Source organism: Lynx rufus, unplaced genomic scaffold (assembly GCF_022079265.1).
Source record: "Lynx rufus isolate CCGP_SWC_20201006 ecotype Redwood Valley unplaced genomic scaffold, mLynRuf1.p SCAF_4, whole genome shotgun sequence".
Classification (NCBI taxonomy): domain Eukaryota; kingdom Metazoa; phylum Chordata; class Mammalia; order Carnivora; family Felidae; genus Lynx; species Lynx rufus.
Genome location: NW_025814856.1, coordinates 162,131,752 through 162,144,024, shown reverse-complemented (window position 1 = coordinate 162,144,024; position 12,273 = coordinate 162,131,752).

The window sequence follows — 12,273 nt, the reverse complement described above, 5'->3', positions numbered from 1 at the left end:
AAAGCTAAAGGTGGCAATTCAGGGTTATAATCGGATCTCAAACACCTGAGTTTTATAGCCGGGATCTGGAGGTTTTAAGAAGCCCAGTTCCCGGGCTGGGGCGCCTGGGTGGCTCAGTGGGTTAAGTGTCCCACTCTTGGTTTCGGCTCGGGTCAAGATCTCACAGTTTTGGGAGTCCTAGCCCTGAATTGGGCTCTGAGCTGGCAACACGGACCCTGCTTGGGATCCTCTCTCTCTGCCCCTCTCCTACTCATGCTGCCTCTGTCTCAAATAAATAACTTAAAAAAAAAAAAAAAAAGCTCGGTCCTCACCATTACCAGGATAAAGCAACGTTGAGTGATGGACCCATAAGCCTGTATGCTGGTGCTCAGTCACAAAATACGTAATCATTCTGTTTTTGTTTGGTACTAATTGCCCAGAATTTTACAGAGGGGGGCAGTGGGGTACCGGGGCCACATGAGGGGCTTCCGAGGGGACCTGACCCGCCACCTGGGAGCTTCCTGACCCACCAGAGGCCATCCCCGTAGCACCTGATTAATATCAATCAGAGTTATAACCTCACCCCGAGAACGTCACACTTTTCCTGCACTTTTCAGGACGTGCCAAGTGCCTTTTATGGTATCCCCGGCTCTTTCAGCCTCACGGGAATAACAGAGGCGTAAAGGAAACAGTCTCACGAGCCATTCCTTTGAGGGGCTTTCTTCTAGGCCTGGCTCTTTTGCACTAGAGAAACGGAAGTCATCACAAACCAGGACTGGGGAGAGGTACTCACCTTTCAGATGGAAACGGGGCTCCAGGGTGCGCCAGGAGTCCCAAAAGATGTGATTGAAAGCGTTCTCTGTTCTTTCTGTCTCCCTGCAACCCAGAGGAGGCCGCGTTCCCCCACCTCCAGGCTCCTAGAAGCACAGCCTCCTGTGTTAATCCCTCTCAGGTTTGCAGAGCGTTCCGGAAAGATCCGTGTGCCTGCCAAAGAACAGTATCACCTGTGAACCTCTCCTTGTGCGCTGGCAGCTGGGGCTCAGGCTGGTGGGTCGAGTCTGAGTGGGACTCGGGTGGGAGGGGCAAGAGGCTGATCTAAGCTGGTCGAGGGGGTGACGGATGACTCTGGAACCATAATCCCACAGCGCCTGTTTTGGGAACTGAGTTTGTGGACTGAAGAACTGTATCACCCCAAGTTATTAAGCAGTAGCTCCCATACCTGCCCTCCCCACCCAGCCCCTGGTAACCTCTATTCTGTTTGCTGTCTCTATGAATTTGCTTCTTCTAGATATTTCCGAATCATACGTTCATCCCTTTATGTCTGGCTTATTTCACTTGGTGTAATGTTTTCAAGCTTCCCACATGATTAAGGAAGGGTTTTTTTTTTAAAGGAAATTTTTCTTTTTTATGGTTTTTAAATGTTTATTTATTTATGTTGAGGCGGAGCGTGCATGAGCAGGAGAGAGGCAGAGAGGGAGAGAGAAAATCCTAAGCAGGCTCCGCACCGTCAGCACAGAGCCTGACGTGGGGCTCGATCACATAAACCGAGCGATCGTGACCTGAGTTGAAATCAAGAGCCAGACGCTTAACGACTGAGCCACCCAGTTGCCCCAAGTCCCGGAGTTTTAAAGACAAGAGACGCCATTGGTTATCTCCACCCATTTTCATCGTGGGGCCCCGTGCTTGGTGCATAGCCCCACTCGGTACACATTTGTAGAGCTGCTCGAAGCATCTTGGGCACAAATGCCACAAATTAGGCTTGATACAAAGGACACTCCCCAGGCTCGTATTTATTCAATCAAGGTTTTTTGTTTTAAACCACAAAGCATCTTGGCTCCTTTCCTGGCTGGAAATGGAAACTTACCCCACCTGCTTGACCGTCACCCACCTTAGAGCTCCCCCCAGAGGCTGCGGGAGGAACAACTAGAACCACAGACCCTTGCAGCCACAAGACTGGTTTTTCGGCCGTGGTGGCCGTTCCTCCTTCCCTTTTCCAGCTTTTCAGGATGGACCTGGATAGAAGTCCAGGCAAATACGGTTAAAAGCCCATTTCTCATATTTATGTCTTTCTCTTTCAACCAGAGGAAAGCCGAGGAAAGGTCTACCTGCTTCAGACAAGCCTGGTTAACAGATGACACTCCGGCTGTGCTGGGGTTTTCAAGAGGCTGTTAGGGAATTGCATTACAGAGTAATACACGCACCCGCACAAAGAATCGCCCGCGACAGGTAATACTCCGGGGGAGAGATAATGAGAGGGAGGAATGAGTCCGGGAAAGGAGGTCATCATCCACCTCTGAGTCCTGAGCCCCTCTCGTTTGGCCTCCGCGGCTGTGGGAGAAAGTTATACAGGAGGAACAGGGGTGGGAGTAAAATAGAGGATAGGAGTAAATTATGAAATGTGTTGTATTCAAGATGGGGACATAGAAGTTATTTAAAAGTGGCCCGGCAGATTCGCTGGGATGCCCAGTGTTACGGGCAGATACATCTTAAAACTGTCCACCTCCTCTCTTTTCCTGCTCCAGGTTAGTATGAAGAAGGGGCGGACGTTTCAGATAACGTCTGGAGAACTGAAACCCAGGAAGCAATATGCACCGGGGGCCGCTTCTGCAACTCCAAACTCAATTCTGATTCCCGTGGTTGCTCTCTTTCCCTAACGAGTCCGTCTGCCCTTCGGGAAAACAGGCCGGTCAAGTTCTAGTTAGCGTGATAACCAACCATGCTAGTGTTATACCGTATGGCCCCTGGTATGGCTGTGGCACGATTCAGTTTCATGACAGAGCAGATACACAGGTATTTGCCGTGCTTTCCCCACAGAACTGACCCCAGTCCATTGTTATAGGCTGAATTGTGTCCCCCTAACATCTGGCACCTGTGAATGTGAGCTTGTTTGGAAATAGGGTCATTGCAGAATGAAATTGGTTAAGATGAGGTCCTACTGGGGGAGAGTGGTCCCTAATCCAATATGCCTGGGGTCCTCAGAAGAAGGGTAGAAGAGACACACAGAGAAGAAGGAGAAGACCAACTTGAAAATGGAGTCAGAGATTGGAGAGATGCGGCCACAAGACAAGGGAAACGTGGGGGCTCCCAGAAGCTGGGAGAGAAAAGGAAGGATTCTCCCCTGGCACCCACACCTTGATTTCCCACCTCTAGGCTCCAGAATTGTGAGAGAATAAGTGTCTGTTGTTTTAAGACGTCCAGGTTTGTGGTAATTTGTTACAGCAGCCACAGGAAATGAATACAGCCACGTATCGTATATGTTATTATCGACAGACATCATTACACTTGGCCATGATTCACTTATGTCTGGGTTCCAAGTCAGTTGGGGACACAGCCAGTCACCTTGTCTCAGCTCACAAACGGGTACGGAGACTGCTTCCCATTGGATGCTGTTGTACGGCAGGGCCCGCCTCCTTCCTGTGGTGAGGACGTGGGTGGTATTCAGAATAGTTCCTATCCCTGCCGACTGTTCTCCGGGATATGTCTCGTTCTGATCTGTTCTTGGGGTGAGGCTCGTCACAGTACATTGATGGAAATCACAAGTGCCCCCAGAGGGTGTCTGTGGGTTTGGAGTTCCGTAAGATTCCCATGAATGCGCCCTTGAGCCTCAGTATCTACGATGGGGGCGGTCATTGCCTCATGGAAGCTACTTTGCTTTCCATTTGTATCCGAATAGTCAGGAGACCCCACTGGGTCGTGACACAAGCCCCCTCCCAACACCGGGTCCTGGCAGTAGCCAGTGTTATTTGTTGAGGTTACCAGACTGACTGCATCAGTTTTCGTTGTCCTGCCAGGCTGACTCCTTCAGGGGCACCTGGGTGGCTCAGTCAGTTGAGCCCCCGACTTCGGCTCAGGTCATGATCTCACGGTCTGTGAGTTCGAGCCCCACGCTGGGCTCTGCGCTGACAGCTCAGAGCCTGGAGCCTGCTTTGGGATTTTCCCTCTCACCTCTCTCTCTCTCTCTGCTCCTACCCCGCTTGCACTCGCTGTCTTGAAAAATAAACTTAAAAAAAAAAAAGTGACTTCAGTTTGTCCCACAAAGCCTAGGCCGGCACCTGTCTCTCTTAAAGCCCTTTCCTGTCTCGTGGGCCAGTGTTTAATCCATCAGCACGTTGTTGCCACCGTGTACAAAGGACTCGAGTACCGTTGGAATAGACGCTTTATACCCCAAGACGCTGAGGCCCCCTTTCTAGGATTGGCTGAGTGGTGTAAGTGGGAGTCCCACTTAGCTCACCTGTAATAATCCTGCCTTGTTCGAATTGGTGTCATAGGCCAAGCTGGTTTCCCCCGAGGCACCTGCTTGGTTGCCTCCGCCGCGGATGATGTCTGGAGATGGTCAGTGCGGCAACCTACACGCGTGGGTCACATGACCCCACGTCTGCTAGTCGCCCCTTGCCCCGCAATTGTTCCAGAGAATAGTCGTCTTCTCGAGGAGAATGAATCTTCCTCCCCCCTCCCCCGCCCCAATTAATCACATAAGGCAGGACTGGCATCAAGGCAAGTGATTTTGATGCAGAATAAATTCGGCTCTCTGCTTTGCTCTATTTGCCAGTTTCATGTTTTTAAGATGATTCACGTTGACTCATTTTTCCCTCCCATATGTCCTGGACTTGTACTTTATAACACCAGACGGGGATACTAATTAAACTTTAGAGTTTGCTCCCGCGGTGCAGAAACAGAGATCCGTAATGACAGGTCTGGCGGTAATCAATGTATCTGCTGCACTCGTAATGATTTAAAGGGAACGCCATGGTTACCGCTTGGAATAAAAGTGAATGAGCTCTGTAAATTTAATTTAGAGGACTTATAACTTGATCATCCAGAAATACATTACAGACGCTGCTTGTATTTTTGACAAAGCCCGAGGCGTGCTTCTGGCAAGATCTGGGATTTAACCAGGGACCTTTACTTCACGGTGAGGCCAGTAATAGGTGATGCCCGCCCACTGGCCCAGCTTCAGACCATCACTGCCCCAGCGGAGGGGCCGCTCTGGTCCCACTTGGAATCCATTTCAAAATCATTCGTTCACAATTAATGCCTGTTATTCCGTCCGCGAATCGAAAGTCCAGCTAGGGGCAAAGTCATCGGCAGGTCAGTCCAGAGGCAGACTAATTGCTTTTTGAAATCACACACGGGAGGAACGAGGCATCGTCTTCTTAACCCCTCTGAGAAGCGGTTGGTGTGTGTTAACCCGGAGGGCGGGAGGAGACAGGCAGCTCCCCCTCCGCTAGGTTTCCTGGGGTTCTAGAACATAAGCAATGTTACTGCTCGTAGAGAACAGAAACGCTCTGCTCTCAACTCTCCCTGCCCATCGCCTTTGTCCATTTGCTAATATTTACCGAATTACCGCCTTTGCTGTGACATTTCCTGCTGTATGTCCATGCATCGGTCCTCTGTGGTTCTTGCTTTAATTGTGCTCTCCTGCGACAGGACTTGTGATCTCGCTGTCTCCCCCCCACCCTGCCCCCGACCCCCTTGCAGTCTGAGAGCGAAGCTGGTACTTCTCAGAATGTGGTGTTTTGTCATCATGTGTCCAGACAACGTCTCTTTTGTTTTGTTTTGCTTTCCTTTGTTTTATTTTCCGTCGCGTCCCCACTCCTGGTTCATTCTCCCCACGGGTAATGACTCGAATATTTTATTATATGTGTAACATATTTTCTAGAAGGTTGTATATGTATATATGCACATATATGCATCCTTAATTATTCATGTGCTCTTGCAGAACGTTTTGCTGTTCTGCGTGTAGGGTTTTCATTTTAATAAACTCTACTGTTTTGTGGGTCTAGTTTTATTTCCTACACTTTCCGCTCTGAACTGTATTTTGATGACGTAAGACTTAACGTTGCTGTATACGTATCTAGTTTGTTACTTCTACGGGCTGTAAGGCCTTCACCTTCTCTCACATGACAAATTTCCTAGGGACAGACACTTGGGATGCCTGCCACTCTTGGCCACCCCAGACACTCTTATGGGTGGGTGTCCTTATACATGTCCCTTCATGGATCTTTGCAAGAATTTCTCTGGGGGGGGTGGTTATCACTCGTTAAAAACATTTTATTTTTCATTTTTAGAGTTTATTTATTTTGAGAGAGAGAGACAGAGAGGAAGAGGGGCAGAGAGAGGGGGAGAGAGAATCCCAAGCAGGCTCTGTGCTGTCAGCATGGAGCCCGATGCAGGGGCTCGAACCATGAGATCACGACCTGAGCCAAAGTCAAGACTCGGAAGCTTAACCGACTGAGCCACCCAGGCCCTCCGCTTTTTTTAAAAAGCTACCATTAATGGAGAGCTTACAATATGTCAACACTGTTCTAAGCACTTCCCATGTACTGACTAATCCTTACAGAAGGATTTCCCATGTGGTAAATTGTGTTACTGTCCCCATTTTACAGACGAAGACAATGACGAACAGATCAAGGGGCTGGTAAGTGGTCACGCAGACTCTGAACACGTTTACACCGTGCCGCACGCCCGTCAGATCCCGGCTGCACGAACACCACCGACATGAACATCTTCAAACATGACTTTCAGGGACGAATTTGCAAATCTGGGGGGCTGCGATCCCGCAGCTGGCATGGGGCCCCCTCTTCCTGCCCCTCAAGCAACTTCTAGAATCAGCCCCTACACTATCTTGTTCAGAGCGTTTCAGCCCCGGGCCTGCGGTAAGAGGGATGGACGGGAGAGAAACCTCAGGCCTGGCAGAGCCGCTCACACCCCTGGAGTTTTGTTTCTCAGGTCGCCCTGAAGGCCGACGATGCTGGGGGGCCCGGCTGGAGCTGGGGGTACAGTCCCGCAGCCCAGCGAAGGGGGGTAGTGGTCTGCGAGGGCCTCCCCGGCAGGAGAGTGCAAGGTCAGGGCGCCTCTCCGTCGGGCACCTGGGCCTCGCCCTGGCACAGCCCTTTCAGGCCTCATCTCCCCAGTCTCCTCACAGGGTCTACACTTCCTTCTTGCTTCTGTGGACTTTCCAGGTGCACCGAGGGAGGCAGACAGCAGGCCATGCAGTTTTCCATCTCATCAAGCAGCCTGTTGGTCTTTGCTTGAGATTGTAGGATTTGGGCTGAACTTCAGACTCTTTTTTTTTCCCATTCTTTCTTTTCTTTTATTCTTTTTTTTTTTTTTCAGTTTTTGTTTAAATTCCAGTTAGTTAACCTATAGTGTAATTTTGGTTTTGGGAGTAGAACCCAATGTTTCATCACTTACATATGACACTCAGGGCTCAGCACAGGTGCCCTCCTGAATGCCCACACCCATTTAGCCCATCCCCCACCCAGCTCCCCTCCAGCAACCCTCTGTGCGTTCTCTACAGTTAAGAGTCTGTTTTATGGCTCCCTGCTCGCCTCTCTCCCCCCGCCTGGTTCGTCTGTTTTGTTTCTTAAATTCCACATACGAGTGAATTCATATGATATTTGTCTTTCTCTGACTTATTTTGCTTAACGTAATTACACTCGAGTTCTGGTTGTTGCAAACGGAAAGAGTTTATTCTTTCTGATGGCTGAGTAATATTCCACTGTGTGTGTGTGTGCGTGTGTGTGTGTGTATTTATATACCACATCTTCTTTCTCATTCATCAGTTGGTGGACATTTGGGCTCTTTCCACACTTTGGCCGTTGTCCATAGCGCTGCTAGAAACATTGGGGTGCATGTGCCCCTGCGAACCTGCTCACACCTGTCAGAGTGGCTGCCATTAACGACACCAAAACAACACATGTTGGCGAGGATGCGGAGAAAGAGGAACCCTTCTGCACTGCTGGTGGGAACGCCAACTGGTGCAGCCGCTCTGGAAAACAGTATGGAGGTTCCTCAAAAGGTTAAAAATAGAACTACCCTACGACCCAGCAATGGCACTACTAGGTATTTACCCAAAAGGATACAAAATCTAGTGCTGTAACCAGAAAGATAAGACCAAATCATTTCCCTCTTGAGTCACACACACACAAATGTTGGAAGCAATTCCGCCTCCCCCCCTGTGATGCCCTACTGGAACCCTCAGGGGTGCTTGATTTTCTGTCAATCTGGCCTGTTTCTGGTGCCCAGGTGGTTGATCACGTACTAGTCTACTTGTAGCTGTGAGGGTTTTCTGCATATGTGATGAACAATTACAGTCAGCTGACTGCAAGTAAAGGCGATTATCCTCCATAATGTGGGTGGGCCTCACTTAATCAGCTGAAGGCCTTAAGAGGAAAAAAAACCTGAGGGTTCCTGAAGAAGGAGTTCTGCCTCCAGACCACAGCAGAGGAGTCCTTCCTGGGATTCCAACCAGCCAGGCTGCCTTACGGATTTTGGATTTGCCAACCGCAATTACAAGTGCTAATTCCTTTAGATAAATCTCTCTCTTGCTCCTACTAAGTCTGTTTCCCTAGAGGACCTTGCCAGATACACTGTAAGAACCTTCAAGTTGTGGTGTTTGAGTCTCTCCAGCTCAGAACTGGGTCGGAACAAACAGTCACATAGTGGGTGGCGTCTTCTCCCTTCCTCTTTCCAGACACACTGTGTCTAAGTTCCAAGCTCACTGTGACCTCAGGGCCTTTGTACCAGTTGTTCCCTTATCTAGAACGAGGCCTCCTTTCATCTTTGAAAGACTCATTCAGTTCTCAGCTTCACTGTCCCCTCTGTGGAGTCCTTCCCCACCGCCAGTTGGAAGCAGTTATTAAAATGAACTAAAATAAATCCCCTGCCTGCCTGGGGTGGTTCAGTCGGCTGAGCATCCGGCTCTTGATTTCGGCTCAGGTCACGATCCCAGGGTCGTGGGATCAAGCCCCGCGTCAGGCCCCCTGCTGGGTGTGGAACCTCCTTGAGATTCTTTCCCTCTGCCTGTCTTCCCAGCTCACGCTTGCTCTCTCCTTCCCTAAAATAAAAATAAAAGGACTCCCCTGACTAGAAGTTATCTTTCTTCCATATTATCTATTTATCTGCTTGTTATCTTTCTCCTCCCGCTAGAACCTAAGTTTCCTGAGAGAAGGGATGCATCTTCTTGATCTCTAGGGAATCCTCAGTGTCGAGAATAGCACCGCGTGCACACGACGGTGTTCTGTAAAGATTTAGTAAATTAATTATGATTCCATAATCTTGATTTCCCTTTAAAATCCATGTGGTGAGGTCACTGTTGAAATAATTTCAGTTATTTTTGGAAGATAATCATGTGTTGTTGGGTTGGGTTTTTTGTCCGTAACAAGTCTTACCAGCTCCACTATAAAGTATTTTTCCCCCTGATTTGTCCTAAATGTGCCTTCTCCCTGGCTTCAAAGGTTGCCCCTAGTCCGGATATATTGGCACTCAGGGGGGTAACCTCATACTTACCCTCTCTCTCTAGCTTTCGTGATTGAGAAGCTTGCTTTTGTGTCCTAGGTTAGAGGTCATCTTCCCAGACTTAAGAATTTTATCTGCTAAATTGCTGTTTGTGAACACAAAACAACTTCATTGTTTTCATCCTCTTGGCCTTTTTCATGTCTTTCATATCTTAGGTTAAATTTCATAATTTTGAGGGGCACGTGGGTGGCTCAGCGGGTTGAGCGTCTGACTTCAGCTTAGGTCGTGATCTCACGGCTTGTGAGTTCAGGCCCCACATCAGGCTCTGTGCTGACAGGTTGGAGCCTGGAGCCTGCTTTGGATTTTGTGTCTCCTTCTCTCTCTGCCCCTCCCCTGCTTGTGCTCTGTTTCTCTCTGTCTCTCAAAAATAAATAAATGTTAAAAAAATTTAAATTTCATTATTTTGAATTTCTATTTTTAGAAGAAATGGCTAACTTTCTCATACCTTAGGTCAAGGGACTTAAAAAATGTTGGTTTCATTCCTTTGGAGAAGACTTGGTGTATGTTTTTGTTTTGTTTTGTTTTGTTTTTAGAGAGAGAGTGTGAGCAGAGGAGAGGGCCAGAGGGGGAGAGAGAGAGACAGAGAGAGAGAGAGAGAGAGAGAGAGAGAATCCCTTGCAGGTTCCATGCTCGCCACAGAGCCCAATGTGGGGTTTGATCCCATGACCCTGGGATCATGACCTGAGACAAAATCAAGAGTTGGATGCTCAACCAACTGAGCCACCCAGGCATCCCTGGAATATGTGTATATTTGCCCCGTCTCAAGAGATTCTATTTACGTACACCCAGAGGATGAATGAAGATGGATGGAAAGGCCATGGAAACGCAATCAAGAAAGTTGTGTTCTCTTCCCGGTCCTATGCAGTCATGCTGGGTGTGTTTGTGGTGCGGTGGGGGGGTGGGGGTGGGGTGGGGAGGGAAGTGTTGCCGGGAGAGAGGGACCATTAGGCACAAGGATTATTTAGCTCAGGCTTCACTGAATTTGTGATTTCAGAGTGACCAAGGCCAAGTGAGCATGTGCTTATGATTACTCATAACACTTGCTATAAAGAGCTGGCTTTCTGCTTAGGTTCACACAAACCCCTTCTCAAGACAGAACACAATGATCTCCTCTTCTCTATATTCTGGTAAACCCACCATGCCATGTCATTACTGACAAAGAGTAAAATCCCCCCTACAAGTCTCCCTTCGGCCCCTTCTCTATTTTTATACCCCCATTTACTCAACAGATCCTGCCTTGTGCCAAAGGAAGGCACTGTCCTCCTGCAAATTACTGATCTCGATGTCTACACGGTGCATGGTAGGTGGTACTGGGAAGGGAGGTAAGCATGCTGTGGCTTACACGTTCTTGGCGGAGATGTTAAGGCCTAACATGCCCGCTCACTCCTTTAAAATGTGCTGTGAACTTTCATAAGTGCTGGCTTTCTTTACTCAAGGGACTGATATTCTTCACCTGTTGGGTCACACCGGTAAAGCAGGATCATTACCAAGAGCTTTCTAGAAGACTTGAGTATCATTGCGATAGACTGGCCTTGGGAATTGCTAAGGAGCAGAGAGGTTGGGCTTTTAAATGGGAATTCACACTGATTTGGTATACGTTGAAATGCTTCACTGAGAATTGATTAAAAGGAAATGGCTTCCCATTGTTAACTGAAGACCAGCAAATAGGAGGAATAATTTAGGACTACGGCTCTTAACGCATCTGGAGTGCACTTAGAAAGACACGTTGCACATCTCTGTTGTCTGGTTGACTGGCCTGAATCTATTTGCCCATTACCCAGTGTTACTCCCTCATTCTAAGCAAGGCTCGGAATGTATTCTGGACATCACTTAACTCTAACTGCATTTTATCAAGCTGTGTGTAAATTAATCTAAAACATGGAGCCAGTATCCATTATGCTACATTAAGAAAAATGGGGGAGGGGAGGCATGTGTGGCCCAAGAAGGTTAACGATGAACGCGTCCACGGAAGACCCGTCTTTGAAGAGTGACTGTACCGCTGTAGTTTTGGGAAAGATTATATTCCCAACAGATGTATGTTCCAGTGCCCGGAACTTTCTTCGCTGAAGGTTGAAAATGGCTTCTAAGAGAATCAAGTGGAACAAAACACAAAGAATCGCTTTTAGGATAATTAAAACTATTTTGGATTTTTTATTTATCAATCTGGTTTCTAATATAATTTCAGTTAAATGAAAGACATTCACAAAGGATATTAGGCATACATACATAGTTTCCTTCTTTCATTGTAGTTTAACATGCTGTTGCTTTTAGAGAGTGAACTTTTGTGTCATTTCGCAGGGTGGAATCCTAATCGACTTTACAGAAAGAATACTTGGCCCAGCTTTTCACAACCCTGACCTCCGCAGTCACGATGCTCACTGAAAAAAATGCAAAAACCCAACCAAACTTAGAATCAGTAACATCTGAACTGTTTCTTGGCCTACTTTGAGAGGATGTCTTCATAGCCATGTTAGAACCCAGCGGTGCCTGTTTTGAAATAAACTGAACTTGGAAACGTTGCAGGCCACCTGTGTAGACCTGATCTTAAAGCACATTTTCATCTGGAAAGTGACCTTGGAAGTGCATGTTGGATATTAATACCTGTGCGCTCAGGTATCTTTATAATCTGCCAGTCCTTGCTCCACGGGAGATAATCAACTTTTCAACACGGTTTCCCTATTTCATCGACAATGACTTCTACATACCACGCATACCCAGAAAATACTGCTGTGAAAGACATCTATTCTAAAGTTTCCAACATTATCATGCAGGGCGTATGTAGTGTAGGCACGTTGCCACTAGGCTACACGGAAAAATCACATTTGTTTCTTGTGTCATCTTACGTACGAGCCAGCCCAATGGCACTGGGGGCATGTGTAAGCTGTAAGTCCCATCTGGGTGGGGACGCAGGGCTTTGTGCACGCGAAGTTCTGATTTCTCTGGCCTTCGGATGTTGCATCTTCCAGTATTGACAGGTTAGGTCCTGGGCAGTCT